The 18,972-nt window shown below is 38.7% G+C and overlaps 1 long non-coding RNA gene across 1 annotated transcript; it reads left to right on the forward strand.

Annotated features, from left to right (window-relative positions):
- The first annotated feature begins 6,533 nt into the window (after positions 1-6,533).
- Positions 6,534-10,897, forward strand: LOC131220847 (uncharacterized). Its single transcript, XR_009158863.1, has 2 exons — positions 6,534-8,337; positions 10,201-10,897. It is a non-coding gene; the product is annotated as an uncharacterized LOC131220847 (long non-coding RNA).
- Positions 10,898-18,972: the final 8,075 nt, after the last annotated feature.

Here is an 18,972-nt window from a genome sequence, read left to right on the forward strand (position 1 = left end):
TTTTCTTGACCTTATCAAAAGGTTGGATGGTTAAAAAACATAATTTTTAATGATGACGCTCTGAGTCAGTATTTCTTATCATTTGGTCCACCTAAAATTTTTATCTTCTTCATTTTTTGAGCCATGTCATAAAATAATTTGACAAAATAGTTGGACGGCTTCGATATAAATTTCATACATCGAGGTAGGCCTGCACCAACATTGTTGGTCTGGGTCGAGCTTAAGTCAACTGTAATGATTTTTTTTAGCATCCAATCTTGTGATAATATCATACAGACATGGATGAAAGGAAGAAAACCCAACACTTTTGCAGTCCACGAAAGGTTTTTATTGTTCAATAACCACTTTTTCTTGTAGTGTGGTTTATTTGAAATTTTTATTGCTTCATTTCCATAACTACTCCCTAAAATGAGGGGGAAAAAAAAGATGGATGGCGTGGATTCATATATGGAGGTGAGCCCTACGGTTAGGATCGTACGAATCGCAGACAAGTCACCCCGCGGGAAACACAATCAGTGGGTGTTACCCTTACCATGTGTGGAACACCTTAATGATTTTATTGTATATCCATTCCGCCCATCCGTTTTATCAGATCATTCCACGTTATTAATTCAAAACTAAATAAGATTCAAATCTCAGGTTGACCACACCACTGTAAAAAATGGTGAATGACCATAAAAATATTTTTGTAGGCCTTATAAGTTTTGGATCAAGTTGATATTTTTATTTTCCCTTCGTCCATGTTTTTTTGACTTTATCAACAGGTTGGATGGATGAAAGAAAAAACTACATATTTAGCTCTTTTACCTCATATATGATATGATTTAGTCCACCCTTGCCCAATTTCTCATTGAATTCGGAATTGCGGCCGGACTGTTTACATTGGCAATGATCCATTTGACCATTATGAGAGATCCATTTGACCACTACGAGACACTTCCTTGCACAGCCACTGGTGGAATTCAGGACATGCAAACTAGAGTGAGGGGCAGTTTCACCAAGAGTGAGGGGCAGTTTCACCAATAAGATACGGAGACTTAGGCCTCGTTTGTTAAATCTGAAGTCTAAAGCCTGAACCTGAAATCTGAACCTGAATCTGAAATCTGAAAGCTGAATCTGAAATCTGAAGTCAAAAAACTTGTTTGGTAATTATGAGTGAAGTCTGAAAATTAAATACTGAATTTGAAACAATTTGTTTGTTAACAAATATCTGAAATGTCTGAAATATGTTAATTTGACACGTTTGCCCCTATTTTCTGTTTGAAAATATTTTACATTATAAAGAAATTATTTTTTATTTAATGAAAATAAAATTATTCTATTTAATTCAAATAAACTACGGTGTGGTGCTATAAATCCTCTTGTGTGAGTGTAAGCAGCATCAACCAGATAATATTTATCTACATAAAAACAAATAACATTTTAACAAAATTTCAAGTTATAATTTTACCAAGTTATATGAAATATATATATATATATATATATAATATTACTAGGAAGAGGCAACAGAAATTTCTTTGTTGGATCAAGCTCAACATCCATAAAGACCCTTGAATTATATGCCACCCATTCCCATCCAGTTATGATATATGTAAAAATCATATTAAAGTCACACATGATCATAATATTCTGAGCACTTTCACCCATTCCTCTTCCTCTATAAGGTATTTGTTTATCTGTCGGGATATATGCAAGAAACAATATTGAATAAGCTTTATCTATTGAAAACTTTTTGAGGGCCATAAAAGTTTTGAATTAAGCTGATTTTTGTTTTTTCACTTCATCTGGGCATGTATGACCTAATCTACATATTGGATGTCAAATAAACAGTACAGTGGGCCCTAGGAGGATTTTAATGGTGGATATCCTATCACTATTGTTTTCCTGTGGTGGGGTTCACCTGAGATTTATACCCATCTTATTTTTGGGATAGAGAAAAAAAATGATATGTAAAAATGGATGAATTACATCCATCATGGGCCTCGTGGCACTGACCATCACCCACCAGGCTGGGGAGTAACCAATCCGTTTCCGTATTACACACCAGCTATATCGCTGGTGTAGATACGTGTGGTGCGCAAGACGCTCCTCGAGGTCCTAGTCATGGGAATCAAAGGAGATCAAAGTTACATGGGCCCCACAATAATGTATTTATAATATCTACACCGTTCATAAATTTTTCGAGATTATTTTAGAGCATTTTCCAAAAAAATGAATCATATCCAAAACTCAAATGGACCACACCAAAAATAGCAGCGGGATAATGATTTTCACCGTTAAAAAATTTGTAGGCCCACTGTAATGTTTATTTTGCACCTAATCTATTCATAAGGTCAAAAATATCTGAATAAAGAGGAAAAACAAATTTTATATTGATCCGAAACTTTTGTGACCCCAAAAGGGTTTCAACGGTAGACATTTAATCCCCTACTGCTTTTTGCAGTGTGGTCCAATTTATCTTTAGATCTATTTTATTTTTTGGCTCAAGTCTTATGACAAGCTCGCAAGATGAATGGACGGTTTGGATATAATAAATACATCATGATGCGACCCACATAACTTGCTGATGTCAATACAGCAGCCAATCCACTTCCAATCCCGTACCTGGCTCAGAGACGGATTGGCTACTCCACCTGACACCAGCCGGCTGGTGGTTCGTGCTCTGTGGGCCCCACTATGATGTACGTGTTTCATCCATTCTGCTCATCCATTTTTACAGATAATTTTAGGGCTTGTTATAAAAAATTACAGGGATATAAATCTTAGGTGGGCTACACCATAGGAAAAAAATGAATGGATATCCACCATTAAAATCCTTCTAAGGCCCACTGTACTGTTTATTTGACATCCAATCTGTTAATTAGTTCATAAAGACCCAGATGAAGGTAAACAATAAATATTAATCTTATCTAAAACTTTTATGGCCCCTAAAACGTTTTTAATGATCAATGTTCATTCAACACTGTTTCTTGTAATGTGGTCCACCTGAGATTGATATATAGTTCATTTTTTCTTTCATACCATAAAATGATATATAAAAATAGATGGACGGCATGGATGAAACACATACATCATGGTGGGGCCCACAGAGCACCGACCACCAGCCATTGGCCTGTGGCAGTGGGAGTAGCCAATCCGTTTTCCAGGAAGCGGATTGCGTACTGCCACCGCCCGTCCCTAGCTCCGAACTGTGGGCGGGCCCACCGTGATGTATCTGTACATCCAAACCATCAATCCATTTTCTCAGATTATTTTAAGGCATGAACACAAAAATGATGTAGATCCAATGCTTAAGTGGACCACACCAAAAATAGCAGCGGAATAATGATTTTCACCATTAAAAAATTCATGTATACATCCATTGTTGAAACCTTTGTAAGGGCCACTGTGATGTTTTTTTACCATCTAACCTATTCATTAGGTCATGTATACATGGATGAAGTGAAAACACAAATATCAGCTTGATCTGAAACTTCTCCAGCTCTCAAGAAGTTTTTAACAGTGGACGTTCAATCCCTACCTTATGGTCCAATTAATCATTAGACCCGCTTCTTTTATTGGATCACACCTTAAATTATCTGAAAAAGTTGATGGACGGTGTGGATCAAACGCGTAAATCATGGTAAGGCATAAAGAAGTTTCATAGGTTAAAGGTTGATTTTGTATTGCGCGAACAATTTAAAAGAAAAAAATATCCGTAGTAACTTGAAAAGGGATACTTTTGGAAGCAAAAAATTTTTGTTTAATAAAAAATCATGGAGCGCATTCCGTGTTCACCATTAAGCTAGACTCCTATCACGGAAAGAATTCAGTGAAAAATCACTTAGCGCTTTCCGTCTTCCGCATTAATAACGCATTAACAAACACCACTAAACACGGAAAATTTTCCCATTCCGTGTTAAGTGCAAAAATTCAGCGTTAACAACACATGGCCTAAGACCCCCACATTCAACGGAGAACTAAAACCCTAACATTTAACAGACAATTAAAACCCTAACAATTAATAGAAAACTGAGATCCAAATATTAACATAGAACTGAAGCCCTAACACTCAGTATAAAACTGAGATATGATCACAAGAAAAGAACTGAGATCCTAACATTAATAAAAGATTAAGACTTATTTACTTATTCTTTTTAAAAAAATTATTTTAAAAATAAATTATTTGATAAAGCTATATATATATAGATATATAAATTAAGAAAAAATTTCTTAAAAAATAAATGATGGGGAGATCATTTTTTCTCTAAGAACTTATTTAGCTTAAGTGAGTAAACAATTTTTTAAAAAAAGTTTGGACAAATTTATCTTTAAACTTTTAAAGGAATTTTAATCTTACCACTCAATAAAATGAAATGAGATCATATCCTATCAGCATAGGGTCTTAGTTATTTGTTGAATATTAGGGTCCCATTTCTCTATTGGGTGCTTAGGTCTTAGTTTTCATTTTATTTTATTTTTAAAGAAGAAGAAGAAAAGGATGAATAATGAAAATATGAAAGTACATTTTATTTTCTTTTTCTTTTCCTTTTTCTTTTTCTTTTTATTTAAGAAGATTAATAAGATTTTTTTTCCTTCTATTCATTAGTTAATTTTATAATTAATTTGTCATTTTTTCTCAAAAAGAAAAAGGAAAAATAAAAAGAATAAAGTAAGTTGTTTTAATTATGTGTTATTTTCATTTTCATTCTATTTTCTAAAGAAGATGAAAAATATATTATAATTTGTTTGTCTTCTTTCATTTAAAAAAAAACAAAAAAAAAAAACGAAAAAAGAAGATAAATATTTTATTTATTTGATATTTAAATTACTTCTCTTTTTATTTTTTGAAAAAGAGGAATAATATATTGAAGGTATATTTTTCTCATTTATTTATCATTTTTCAGAAAAAAAAAGTTTTTTTAGAGAGAGAGAGAGAGAGAGAGAGAGAGAGAGAGAAGATATTTTATTTATTTAATATTTTTATTTTCATTTTCTATCTATTTTCTAAAAATGTAGAAGAAGATATTGGAGGTAATTATTAGTATTATTTCTTATTCATTTATATTTTATTTTTCAAAAAAGAAAAAATTGAAGAAAAGGAAAAAGAGCTAGAAGGAGCAAGGACATTTTGATCCCAACCCTGGAGAGCGGAATAAAATCTGTACGGGATCAAACGTATCCCACCTAATCCCATCTACGCTCACGTAACAACAGACCTTTGATTAAGGTAGGCAAAAGGTTTATTTTATTCTAAAAGATCCATCCACAAGAGGTTTATTTTATACTAAAAGATCCATTCACTTACGAGGAACCTTCCTTCATGGGGACTTTCCAGACGACCCCAACTCCCTATAACTGGCGGCGTGCATTTCACTTCCTCCCATCACCCTCTCCACCCTTCTCAACTCCCTCAAACAAAAAAACGGCTGAGATGGCGGTGGACCATTCCATCATCAACATCTCAGACGGCATCACAAACATATCCGTCACAAAGCTAGCCCAGAAGGATATGTTGAAGGTAGCGGTCCTTTCAATTACAGTTTCTACAATTGAGATGGTTGGTGGTCTATCGATCAGGGTTTATGAAAACCCACGTCACGAATTTCTCTTGAAAGCTTATGCCGTTGTGGTTCTCGCCACCTTTGAATTGGGTATGGGACTGTTTTTGCTCTCAGTGCTACTTCCACGAGTGCCTGTATCCATTGCTGTGGCCAAGAAGCTAGTGTGGGTAGCTGTTGTACTGCTTCACGTTGCACTTGCCCTGAAAACGGTTCTTCATTTCATATATTGATTTTGTGGGGGAGCGTTGGGGACAATCAAGTAGAATTACTATTGCTGTAGTGGTTTTTATAGTTGTTATTATCGATGATGATGCAGTTAGTTAGTAGTGGAGTATGATTTTTGCTGTTGCTGCTGCTCTGCTTTGCTTTGCTTGGTATCTGTTGCTGCTTCTTTAATGGGATGCTTCTGTAATGGGAATACTACCCTTTTTCTACTTTTAAAATAATAATAAAAGATATGTTCTCCTATCAAACTCATCTCCCTCTGATGGAAGAGGATTATGGTGACTCTGGTGGTGGCAGGATGTGGCGTAAAATGATTGGCTGAGGTAGTTTCGTCAGAAACGGGCCCACAAATTAAGGGAGGTACCGAATTTGATTCGGTGAGCTTTGGGGAATAGTGAGTTTGGTGAGGACGGCACCATGGGGCCCACCTTGATGTTTGTGTTGTATATCCGAGCCGTTCATCTGTTTTTTTCAGATTATTTGAAGGTATGGGTACAAAAATGAAGCTGATAAAATCTCCTGTGGACCAGACTACAGGAAACAGTTGTTGATTGAATGCCCACCATTAAAAACTTCCTAGGGCCCACAAAAGGCTTCTGATGGTGAGTGTTCAATAATCAATGTTTCGTGTGGTGTGGTCCACCTGATTTTTTGATTTACTTCATTTTTGAGACCATGCACCAAAAGGATATCGAAAAACGGATGGAGGACGTGGATATATAACAATACATCAAGGTGGGCTCCATGGTGCTGGCCACACTGCAAGCCTTCGTTCCTTCCATCTGCTATGTAAGTAGTATAACTCTGCATCGTATTGGATGCGTTTGTGATGATTTGAGGAGTGGATTTCGTTCTTTTATGGGGAAATCTCAAATAGGTTTTGCTTATTTTCTGATGATTGTGCTTCTGGCTTGGAATTTCTGGGGAGAAGGCATTTGAAGGCAGCAGAAGAAGTGAAAGGGTTCGAGCTGCCATTTCAGAAATGCTATGAATTGGAGAATGGAGAATCTTGAAAATATTTCTATCAGAGAGTTTGATGAGAGAGAGAGAGAGAGAGAGAGAGAGAGAGAGAGAGAGACAGAGAGAGAGAGAGAGAGAGAGAGAGAGAGAGATGAGATGGGGTTGCTGTTTTGCATTTTCTTTCTCCTGGTTGAGCATGTGCTTGGGCGGACGGTGTATACCCATGGTTTGAGTTTTGTTTGCTTTCAGAAAAAGAATTTGGCATTTTGAGTTTTGTTTGCTTTGAGAAAAATAATTTGGCATTTTGGGTTTTGTTTTGGGGAGGATTTTGAGGGTGCTTGTATAATAAAGGTGGGATTTTTGTGATACTGTGGAGTGGGATTTCAATTTTCTGCATCTGGGTTTTGTTCTTTTGGGGATCTTGAATGGAACGTAAGTTTTACTTCCATTGTTCTGTTTCTTATTTTCTTTCTCCTGGTTGAACATGTACTCGTGCGGATGGCATGTGTCCTTGCTTTGTTTGGTTGTGACTTGTGCTAGCTTGAAGCTATTTCAGGGTATGTTTTTTTTTTTTTTCCATTAGCTTGTTAGTACACCCCACTGTCAATTCACACATCACTGTTAGCCACCCCCATTAGGGAATCGATACCAAGACCTCAGTGTTGAAACGAGGTATCTTTCACTCAGTCTACCACTTGAGCTATGGATCAGGTTGTGTGGATGCAATGTGGAATTGAATTATAATATTCTAGTTACTCAATTAGAGTAGAAGCATGGAAGTGATTGAATCATAATTACCTCCCTTTGCATCATATTGAGAGATTGACCTCCGAATCACAACGAAATTCCTTTCAAACTGGAAGGAATTTAAACCGCAATTTGTGTGCTAGCTCCTCATTATGAATTCTAAGAACCATCATCATTTTTCGTTGCTTCCTCTTGGTAAAAATAAATTTTCGCAATTCAGTTTAGATAGGTGTCCATTGCAGCCCATGGCATAGAGGAATTGAAATACAAGATGTGGAAATCAAACAAAGCAGACACCCTAGTCTGAATGAAGCCTCTATAAGGGAGAGAACTCCATTTTGTACGCCTCCAGCATGGAGAGAACTCATTTTTGTAACTTATAGTGAATATCATTGAGCCTGTGTCTGTTATTAATAGTGAATACAGAGCAGTTGTGTCCTATTAAGCTGTCCAACTTATAGCTGCCAAGTGATTTATACAATAGAATTTAGTAACTATGAGTTGAGCATTTGATTAGGTTGAGGGCTCTTGTTATTTGCAGGCAATCTTTAGACCTCTCTAACAACCTCATTCATGATAATCGGAGGTTGAGACCTGTGTTAAGCTATTTTGCGCTTGTGTAAGTACAGTATGACATGAACATGCTGCTGGGTTCAGAAAAATAACCCTTCACTCCAGGACTATGTTATCTTGTTTTATTTGTTATACCTAAGTATTCGCTGGCAGCTCACATGCTTATTGTTAACATCTAGCTCAATTGCGTATCGTGCTTCTCCTTTGTCTTTTGACCTGTGTATCCTATATTCTTCTTTACCAGATTAACTCAAGTTCCTTCTTTTCGGTGGTACCTTTTCCAGTTAAGGTATGGTTAGATGTTAATATTGTTTCTCAACAAACACTCAAGCCCATTTCTTTCCTTTTTAGTGTTTTTATATCTTTTGTTTGCAAGAATTGGTGTTGCATCTAAGTTTTTACGTGATAATGGAATTACTCTTTTCAAAGTACGAGAGAAAAATATATACTTTTTTTAAAAAAGATGACAAGATTTATTTAAAAGATAGGACCAAGAGGCCAATAAAAAATAAAAGTGTACAACAGCTCTATGCAGGTGCTAGAAGACTCAAATACAAACAGATTTCGTACGCCCAAACCCTCAGGCAATCATATAAGGATTACAACTATAGATTTTTCAACAGGAGCAATTCAAATTGCTGTCCTTCGGCAAGGACAGAGGCTGCCCACTCAACGATGTGAGATTTGGCTGTGGAAAACACCCCCAGAGCAGAGAGATTGTTAAAACATTTGTTATTTCTTTCTCACCATAATGCCCACAAAATTGCCAGCAAAAAGTATCCGCTAGACACGTTTCCTGGTTAGTATGAGAGGAAATTGTCGTGTTACCTGGGAAAATTGGACATGTACTATTTCAGTCCTGAGCATCTGCCCTTGACTAAACCAGCTCAAAGGGCATTCGATTGCGCTCTTGACGAGTCAGCAATTTTGAAACCATTTTCTCCTCATTTCTTTGTGCCGATTGTAGGTTTAATGGCTTGAAGGACATGATTTCTTGAGGTTTTTTGCTTGGAGGAAAAGAATTTGGCATTTTGAGTTAAAAATAATAATAATTAGGCATGTGCTTCCATAAGAGAGCTTTTTTGTTGTCAATAAAATAAAATATAGAGAAATTCTCCACTTTCCATGGTACCAAATATATTAACCTTCCAAAAAAAAAAGAAGAAGAAGAAGAATTTGGCATTTTGAGTTGTGTTTGCTTGGAGGATTAAATTTGGCATTTTGGGAGGATTTTTTGGGTGTTTGTATGATAAAGGTCAGATTTTATGATTTTGTGGGTGGGATTTCTAGTTTCTACATGTGGGTCTTGTTCTTGGGAGGATTTTGAATGGAAAAAAAGGAGGGAAATTTGAATCTTCAAATGGTGATGAAATGGAGGTATGATTGGGGTGGAATTTCAGTTTTTTTTTTTTTTTTTTTCGGCAGCTGAGTTTTTGCTGAGTAGTTTTTTTAATTAAGTTTTTGAATGAAGAAGCTACAAAGCCGATCTTTTTTGCTTTAGTTCTCATGAAAACAGTGGTTCCGGGGTGAGAATTTCAGGTGGGAGGTTTTCTTGTAGTGTTGCAGTTGTTCCTCATCAGGGCTTTTACTTCTGTGTTTATGTTGGTTTTGTGTATGGAATTTAATGTGGAAATTGCCGGCTTTTGGGCTATGGTGGGTTTGGTATATTATCTTTGACAGTGAGAAGAGAGTGAAAGGTTTTTGGAGTGGACGAGGGGATGGAAAGGAGAGATTTCCTGTTTTGAGAAATGAGTTTTCTGGTTTTGGTATGGATGGAGGGCTCCAATGCAACCCTTATGCTTATTTGGATTGGCTTGAAATGATAGGGAGTTTGTTCTTTCCTCAATTCCTTAGTTCTTTTGAGGTTACTATAAGAGTTTGACCACTAATTCTATGGAGAAATTCCTTTGCTAGACATAGAGATTCTGTTCACAGGCCACAAGGTTCCATTTAACAACTGGCTCTGATGTTTATGTGCACCAGTTGGGTACTCAAAAAGAAATTGGGAACTCTACCCAATGCATGGCGCTGGTTGTTGAAGGGCACCACAAGGCTCTCTATAGATTTTCCCGTTGACTTCTTCCGTGCACTAAATTTCCAAACATTTTATACGAACAAAAATGATGGTCATAACCTTTGTTTTTAAACCCAGAATGTATCAGACAGTTTAACAGGGATTGAGAGCAATACAGCAGCTATTCAGCAAATGCAAAGAGCACTACTAGCAGCATTTGATGAAAGATTTGATGGGGAGGTATCATCATCAACTCTATTTTAGATTTGGAGCAGTCACAGGCCTCTGAGACCCTCGACATGATTTTGAAGGGGGCAGGCGGCACGGCATTAGCTTTTTGCAATACGTAGGAAACTGACCCGGTTGGCCCTGCCCCAATGGAGCTTTGGAATCTGCAGGCAGCACGGTTCCGAAATGGATCCTGCGGTTTGTTTCAGACCCTTGCACAGTTCCTGTTCTCAGGTGCCCGAATCATTGGATGGAGAAAGCATTGCATTTTCAACCACAAAAGCTGGGAGTCTAAAACTGAATTCCATGAATTCATTAAATATTCAAACTTCAGCAGTCAAAGGAACAACACAGAAAGAGGGCGTTGAGAAAGGAATGCTTGCAGCCAACTGATACTTCTGAAAGGAATGCCTGCAGCAGTGATGGAAGAGATCTGCCTGAGTGCTTGACTGAGGAAGAACTTCAAACAACACCAAAGATGTTGCATTTAAGTTAATACATGTATTTACTTTTGTGGATTTTCTGTTGATGTTGCATTTAAGACAGTTTGAATTGCTGTTATGTACTGTTTAAGCATAGTATGATGACTGTTTGAGATGTGTATCAATTCCAAAGTGTGGGGCCCATGATAGATGGATAGTGAACACAAACTTCAATGGGGCCCACAGTACATGGGTCGTCAGCACAAACTATGTTTTGAGGGATGATCCTACTCCAATTAATGATCGTTTGTAGAATTCAGATTAATTGAACATAGATCACAGATTAGCGAATGCTTACATGGCATTTCAAAGCACTTGTCAAAATTTTCTTCTCAATTATTTCTGAGAAAGTTATTTCTTTTATGAAAACTGCATTCAGTATGCAATGTGCATACATTGATTGGTGTCTCCTTGTTACATTTAAACACACCGGCGGCTTCGATGGATTTGAGGTCGGTTGAGCTCTTTGGGGCCCACCCTGATGTATGTGGCTTACATCCAGGCTGTTCATCTGTTTTTGAAACTCATTTTAGGGCATGATCCCAAAAAAAAAAAAATGTAGCAGATCCAAATTTTGGTGGGTGGCCCGCACCATAGGAAATGGTAGTGATTGAAAACCAACAATTTAAAACTTCTTGGGGGCCACCCGAATGTTTATTTGAGGTCAAAAAGACATGGATGATAGGTCAATCACCACTGTTCATTGTGGTACAGCCGGCGCTTATGTAAGGCATATACATCAAGGTGGGCCCCACAGTCAGGGATCCACCGAAACCATGCCCTAAACACCCATCTTATCATATCTCCTATTTTTCTTCAGGTTAAGCGAGAGATTTTATTTTTTTTTAATTTTTTCACACACTCGTGATGACCTCGTGTTGAAACTTCAGCTAGGTTAGGTGAGATTAACCCTTTTCATTGACTGTGAATGTCTCTCCCGTCTTTATCTCTGTTTATTTTTATTGTTTGTCTTTGTTCAGTACTCGTACTACACATCTCAAGCCCATTATCTTTTTGGGCTTAAAAGTCCTAAGAACCCTGGAGAGGACCCAAGGAACTAAGAACACTAAGGGCCAGTTTGGAACGATGCATTAGAGTGGATTCAAAGGGATGGAATTAGATTTAAGGTAATGAGAGGACTGTTAGTAGTTGTCCAGGACTTCCAGTGGATTGGAAGAGCCTACGATGATTTGGATTTTCTGTTTGTATGAGTGATAGGATTTAGCCCTCTTCCAGTTGCAAACTTGTGGGAGTGTTTGGAAATGCAAGCGTTTTTCCATAGTAGGCATCCTTAGCACCACTGCTTCGTACGGTGTGGTCCACTGCAACCTTGGATCTACCTTTGTTTTGGTCCAATTCTCTATACTGAATGGACCTTACATATGGACGGTATGGATCGAAGTTATACATCACGCTGGGCCGTTTGTGAGGCTGCATGTGATCCCATGCTGTATCGAGGGATGGGTGAAGTCTGTAAGAAGGATTTCACAGATCCCTTGGGAGGCCAGTGCAGTTTAAGAGGCACTATGTGCTGGAGTAACATCCAGCCATCCGAACAGACTATTGGATAGAAATCGGGATCAAATCCCACTTAATACCATCAAGTTCCGTCCAATGCGTCGGGCCAAACACGCCCATCAGCCCAGCACTGTAGCTTTTTGGCCCTAGGCCATCTTAAGTTGGGCTCAGCCCTAGATTCCAAGGCCTGTCAAATTGCATTAAGTTTACAAGTGTGACTAAATAGGTACTTGGCCTGGGCTCATGTAAAGCTTGCTGGTCCATCAGTAGGTTCACCAAACCATGGAAACTCTAATGTGTATTATGCATATCACATACTGCTTGGACTATGGTGTGACTAACGATTCAATTGGTTGGGCTCTGGGTTTACAAAAACTGGGCCCATTTATGATTTCGGTCAGGCATCAGGCTCAGGCTCTGTATCTTGGGATTTGGCTTGGAGCTGTCAGTGGGTCGGATCCTAAACAACCCAGACCTTGTATGATCAGTTCGGGTGTCTCTTGTTCTTGTTCTCGGTCCTTTTGGGTCCATGTGTCTCTTTTTCTAGGACCTTGGTTCCAAGTCGAGTTGGGCCAGTGCCTCATCGAATAATGCCATAAGTGGAAGCGGATTGCGTACTGAGTAAACTCTGTGGGACCCACTGTCATTCATGTCTTTTATCCACTCCGTCCATCCATTTTAACAGATAATTTTATGGCTTTAGCCTAAAAATGAATCACATTCAAATTTCAAGTGGACCACACCACCGGAAACAGTGTGAATTGAATTTCTACCGTTGAAAAGTTCTTGGGGGCCACGGAAGTTTTACAACAAGCTGATATTTGTGTTTTCCCTTCACCCATGTCTGTTTCATCTTACGAACAGGTTGGATGGCAAATAAACATCACTGAAGGCTTTAGAAAGGTTTCAACGGTGGAAATCAATACTTCCAATGTTTCCTGTGGTATGGTACACTTGAGCTTTGGATATACTTCAATTTTGGGCTCAACCTATAAAATGATCTGTAAGAAAGGATGAAGGGTGTGGATAAACCACATGCATTCACGGTGGGCTTTAAAGAGTTTGCTGAGTATGATAAGAGTGTAACTTAGTAGGCAATTCGATTTCGGTCCTGTGGTGAAGTGGACTATGTGTTACCCTTACAGTGGAGCCCATCTTGACAATGTGTTGCATATCAATTCCGTCTATCCATTTTTGCAGCCTATTTCAGAATGTGGTCCCAAAATTTAAATGATTAAAATCTCAAGTGGACCACACCATAGGAAACAATGGTGATTGAATGTTGGCCATTAAAAACTACTTCTCCTCCGCATGGTTAAGCCTACTCCCCAATAAACATCTTATCTTATCCACTCAATATTCATTTCCTCGTCTTCCTCCACGAGGCTACTACTCAACTCGGTATATTCGTACTGTTCGGACTAAATTATCTACTACGTTTCCCCAAAGTTTTCCGCAGACCTCCTTGAGATCAATAGTCTTTTCGGTGCAATTCCAAATGTGAAGTATAGTTCTTTGTTGATGTTAAGGTCTTAATTCTCCGCTGAGTAATAGGGTCTCAGTTCTCTATTTATGGTCAAAGTCTCAAATCCTTGATGAATATTAGCATCTCCGGTGCCTGTTGAGTATTAGGGTCCTAGTTTTTTGTTGATTGATAAGGTCCCAATTTTAAGAAAGTAAAAAATAAAAAGAAAAAGAATGAGCATATGAATGTACATTGTTTTATTTATTTGATATTTTTATTTTCTTTGTTTTTCTTTTTTATTTAAGAATATTAATAATATTTTTTATTGTTTATTAGTTAATTTTTTTTATTTCTTTTTTTTTCAGAAAAAGAAAGAAGGGAAAAAGAACAAGAATAAAAATAATAGGGTAAATTATTTTATTTGTTTGATATTTTTATTTTATTAAGAAAAAGAAGAAGACATTGAAGGTATATTTTTTCTAATTTGTTTATCCTTAAAAAAAGGAGAAAAAGAACAATAACAAAAATAAAAGATAATTTATTTTATTTATTTGATATTTTTATTTTTTATTCTCTTTTTATTTTCTTAGGAAAAAGAAGAAAAAAATATTTAGGATAATTATTAATAGTTTTTAAAATTTATTTATCTTTTTTTTTTTCTAAAATAAAACAAGTAAAAAGGAAGAAGAATGAAAACCAAGGGCATTTTGGTTGAGAGTGTTATAAGATATAAAAAAGAAGTCGTATTAAGGAATTAAAAGAAAATGTTTTTAAAAGGCGCCTAATTATTTAATTAGGGCACGGATTAAGTGGCAGCTTAGTGGGTATTACCCTACCATAGGGCCCACCTTGTTGATATGTTGCATATTCACTCCATCCATTCGTTTTTGCATGTTATATTAAGGCCCCATTCCAAAATTTAAGCACATATAAAACTTAGGTGGACCACACTATAAGAAGCGGTGATGATCGAAATTTCACCATTAAAAACTTCCCAAAGCCCACTATATACAGATTGGTAATGTTTATTTGTCATCTAACCCGTTGATAAGGTCAGCCAAAATTGGATGAAATGAAAACAAAAATATTAGCTTTATCCAAAATTCTGTGGCTTACAAAAAGTATTTAATTGCTATTCATCGCTTTTTCCCATGGTGTGGTCCACCCAAGATTTGAATCTACTTAAGTTTTGTAATAACAACCTTAAATGAGCTGAAATAACGTATGGGTAGCATGGATATGATATACATTCATCAAGGTGGGCCCCACTCGGTAAGGCTATCACCCACTAAGCTGTTATCCGGGTAACAGCTAATATGTTCCCATTTAATTAGTGCAGACTGGTGTGATATGTGATCTAAGCAGGAAGATATTTATATAATTATGACACAAGTATTATACAATAAGGTTGAATTTGTAAGAACCTAACCGGCGTTGTTCTCTGACCTATGGCCGCCAAGTCGTGCTCGTGTAGGAAGTGATTCCTCCGTCCCCATAACGCATTGATGGGACTCCCAATTAGAGCTCGGCATAGAATCCAGTCGGACCAAGTTAGGGTTGACTCAGCTCAATACGGTTTTGAAATAGGCCAGATCCAAACTCCACCTGACTCGATTCCGAGTCCAGCATGCCTTCCAAGTTCGATCTGGCCTGGATTGATTTGGACCCAATCTGATCCCATCAGAAGTACTGAGCCAAGTCAAGTTGGCACCGATTCGGATTGAGAGATGAGCGAGGGAGGGAGTGGAGAGGAGGAGGAGGAGGAGGGTGATAGTAGTAGGTGGTTGTCGGGCTTGGAAGAGGAGTATGAGGGAGGGAGGGGAGAGAGAGAGCAGAGGAGGAGGAGGAGGGTGATGGTGGTGGGTAGTTGCCGGGCTTGGAAGAGGAGGAGGATAAGGGGGGGAGAGAAAGAGTTTGGGATCGGGTCGGGGTAGGGTGCGGCGGATAGGGTTAGAGAGTTGGGTCGGGGTAGGGTGCGGCGGATAGGGTTAGAGAGTCGGGTCGAGTCGGGTTTCAGATCGGGTCGAGTCTAACCGGATCAAGTTTCGGGTCGAGTTACTGGGTAACTCGAACTTGACTCAGTTTGAGTTCAGATTAGGCAAAGCCTACTTTGTTCAGATCGACTCACCCATTCAGTTCGAGTCGAATCGGATTTGAATGAGTCGGACGAGTCGAGTTAGACAGATCGAGTCGTCCGGTGCCCACCTCTACTCCCAATACCTACCGACTTCGAAGTGATTTCAACAAGTTCTATGGGCCCACCATGATGTATGTGTTATATTGTAACGCCCTAGAAATCGAGGGTTGTGCATACACTTGACTCTCAAGTTCCCGGAGTCACTTATAACCGGTTTTGTTAATATGCGCTTAAATCAAGTTTAAATGTGCGGCCTGAAATTTCTTGGAACATGAAGCATAACCACACAAGTCTACTGAAAAGGAAGAGATCTAGTATATATATACAAGTCTAAAACATAAATGGGTCGCACAAGGCGTTGCCTAACAAAAAACCGTAAAAGAATAATACGTTCAAAAGAATAAAGCTGAACCCACTGCTCAACGATCCAAATCCTTCCTATCAAGCCGATGGAAAAACGCCCATCAGCTGGAAGTAAGATAGCTCCTCCTCCTCGCCTAAGCTCATGCCGCTAGGCTCCTCATACTCATCGTCATCTGTGACTACGGGAGAGTCTGGTTGGTGTTTTAAAATACCGTCCCAGAGTGGGAGTGAGTGATCAACTCAGTGGGTGCTATTAGTCTTAAGTCGTAACAAATATCAATTATATTATGAATTTAATGAAAGACAATCATTCAGGAAGACCTAACTAATCTTGTTAATGCATTTGCATGATAGATGATATGATGCATGCCCTCGCCACAACACTCCTTCGAGCGACTCCGTATAACGATTGCATATGACCAACACTCCCTCAGAGCGACCTTGACTGCCGAGTCGCCAACCTAGCTAATGCGATGCGATGATAATGTTAGTCAGGTTCTTAATTAATTCCATTCATCCAACAGGTTAGGAAAACTGATACACCCCACGTATCAATGCCCTGAACTGGTTGTGAGGCCAAGGCTCTCTAATGTGTGAGGCCGAGACCCCGTGATCCTTGATCTCATCAGGTTACCTATCCCCGACTTGAAGCACATGGGGAGTGCCGAGAGAAAGGGATCGCTCGCGGTCACTACGGGGAGGCGCGTCACCCCAACGTAGGCCGACAGCTCGGACACAGTGCCTATTCCACGATGCCTGGCTCACGAGACGGTGGATCAATTTTAATTTGATTATCAGTAGGTTACAACGGTTGTAGGGTGTTCCAGGTTCCATACATATGTAAGTAAACAAGGTTGGTCAGCCAGTAGACTAGACCGCACGATTCCAGGCAAGTATGTGGTGGAACGACATCGGGTGCAAGCGACCCATATAGCCTAACTACTGTCGCCCACACGCACTCGCCCAAATCCATGGGTTTAGCCTCGAGACGGTCCTACCAATGGGGCCGCCTTCGCTCTTCTCGTATTCCTGACTAACCCAAGGGTGGGGTGGTAACTCATAACATGCCAACTATCAATAAATCATCTAGCATACACAACATCATGTTCTCATACTTCTCAATATACAATTCAGATTCTCCTAGTAAACAAAGCTAGCAATATCATAAACAAGGTGTGTGTGTTGTGTGGGTTAGTGAGGAAGTTAAGCATTTCCTATATCCCTTAGAACCAAAATGCACAAAAATCAAAGAATCTTACATGCTATAAGACATATCATATGAGAGATCAAGTAAGACAAAAACATATAATCATCCATGGTAGCCGAATCATGTGAGAAGCATGAACAATATTACATGAGAACTAAACAAGCAAACAATCCCATATAATCCTCAAGCAAACATCCAAATTCTAGGGTTCCTCTATATTCTTCAAATATAGCATCTAAGCAATCAAAATCATTAGACTCGTAATAGAATTGGTGCTAGGCCACCTAAGGATAATGGTCTGCACCTTTGGATCATTGAAGACTTGGAAAATGACCTAGGAGCGTGGATTTTTGGGGTCGAATGACCGGAATCCCTAGAGCACACATTTGTATATTAGAATCTCATGTAAATCCTTTTCATTTCAAAGGTTTCAAGAAAAATGGGTGATGAATCTTACCTAAATGATCAACAGAATAAATGGGCGGTTGCGGAGGAGGGTTTCTTCTTAGAGAAGAGGTGGGGAGTTACAGGGTTTGATTTCCTTGGGCCCCACCTCGATATAGGGTCCACCTTGCTCACCTTCACTCTCTCTTTCTCTCCTTGCTCTCTCTCTCTTCTCTCTTTACTCTCTCCTTCTCTCTCTTTCTCTCCTTTGAAGATGGAAAATCGTATGGGAAGAGGGGTGCCCCAAATGAGGCCTTTTTATAATACCAGATTTGGTGTAAATGGCCCTAAGGGCTAGGTTTTTACTATACTAGACTTATGGGATGGTCTTTCTAAGCTTTAGGGCCTACTATGGGGTGTAGGAGTCGACACCCACCGTTGGATAGTTGGCCGTAGTGATGATCTATCATGGACACAATCGGCCCGCCATTTGGACGCGTTGATCGACAGATATGATGAGAAGTCTGTTAAACGATCATCGATGGTCGATCGGGGCCACAACTATACGGATATGAGCAGAGAAATATCTTTATTCTACATGTGAAGTTTGGTTATAAACCGACGGTCCAAAATTCTCAACTTTGCGTAAGATTAGATGATCCAATTCACTTAAGTTTCAACTTCTTCCTTTAAGATATTTGCACTTCTCATGCACCGACCTTGTAAGTCCAAGTTGAGTGATCCGATTCACGATTTCGACTAGGTGTCTCGCAATGGACATCAAGCCCAGTGAGATGGACATTATTGTATAGGTTTGGAACTAGTGGCCCACTAATGAGCAGTCTAGAACTTGTTTAGAAAATCGGGGCATTTCTAGAATGAATTTGGTAGTGAGATTTCGCGTGGGCAATGATTAGGGTTTGGATTAACTACGTTCATAGTGTGGCCTATTTATAACCAGTGAAAGTGGAGATTTGGTCATAATTACTCTAAACCATCGGTTTTAGGCTAAAAGAGTAACGGGATTGATTTGGTCTGTTAGCTAAGATCCGGGCCTTATCTGACTCGGCTTCGGTTAGATCTTTAATTTGGTTATGATCGTCTTGATTAGTTAGCGATGGGCCAG

Source organism: Magnolia sinica, chromosome 12 (assembly GCF_029962835.1).
Source record: "Magnolia sinica isolate HGM2019 chromosome 12, MsV1, whole genome shotgun sequence".
Taxonomy (NCBI): domain Eukaryota; kingdom Viridiplantae; phylum Streptophyta; class Magnoliopsida; order Magnoliales; family Magnoliaceae; genus Magnolia; species Magnolia sinica.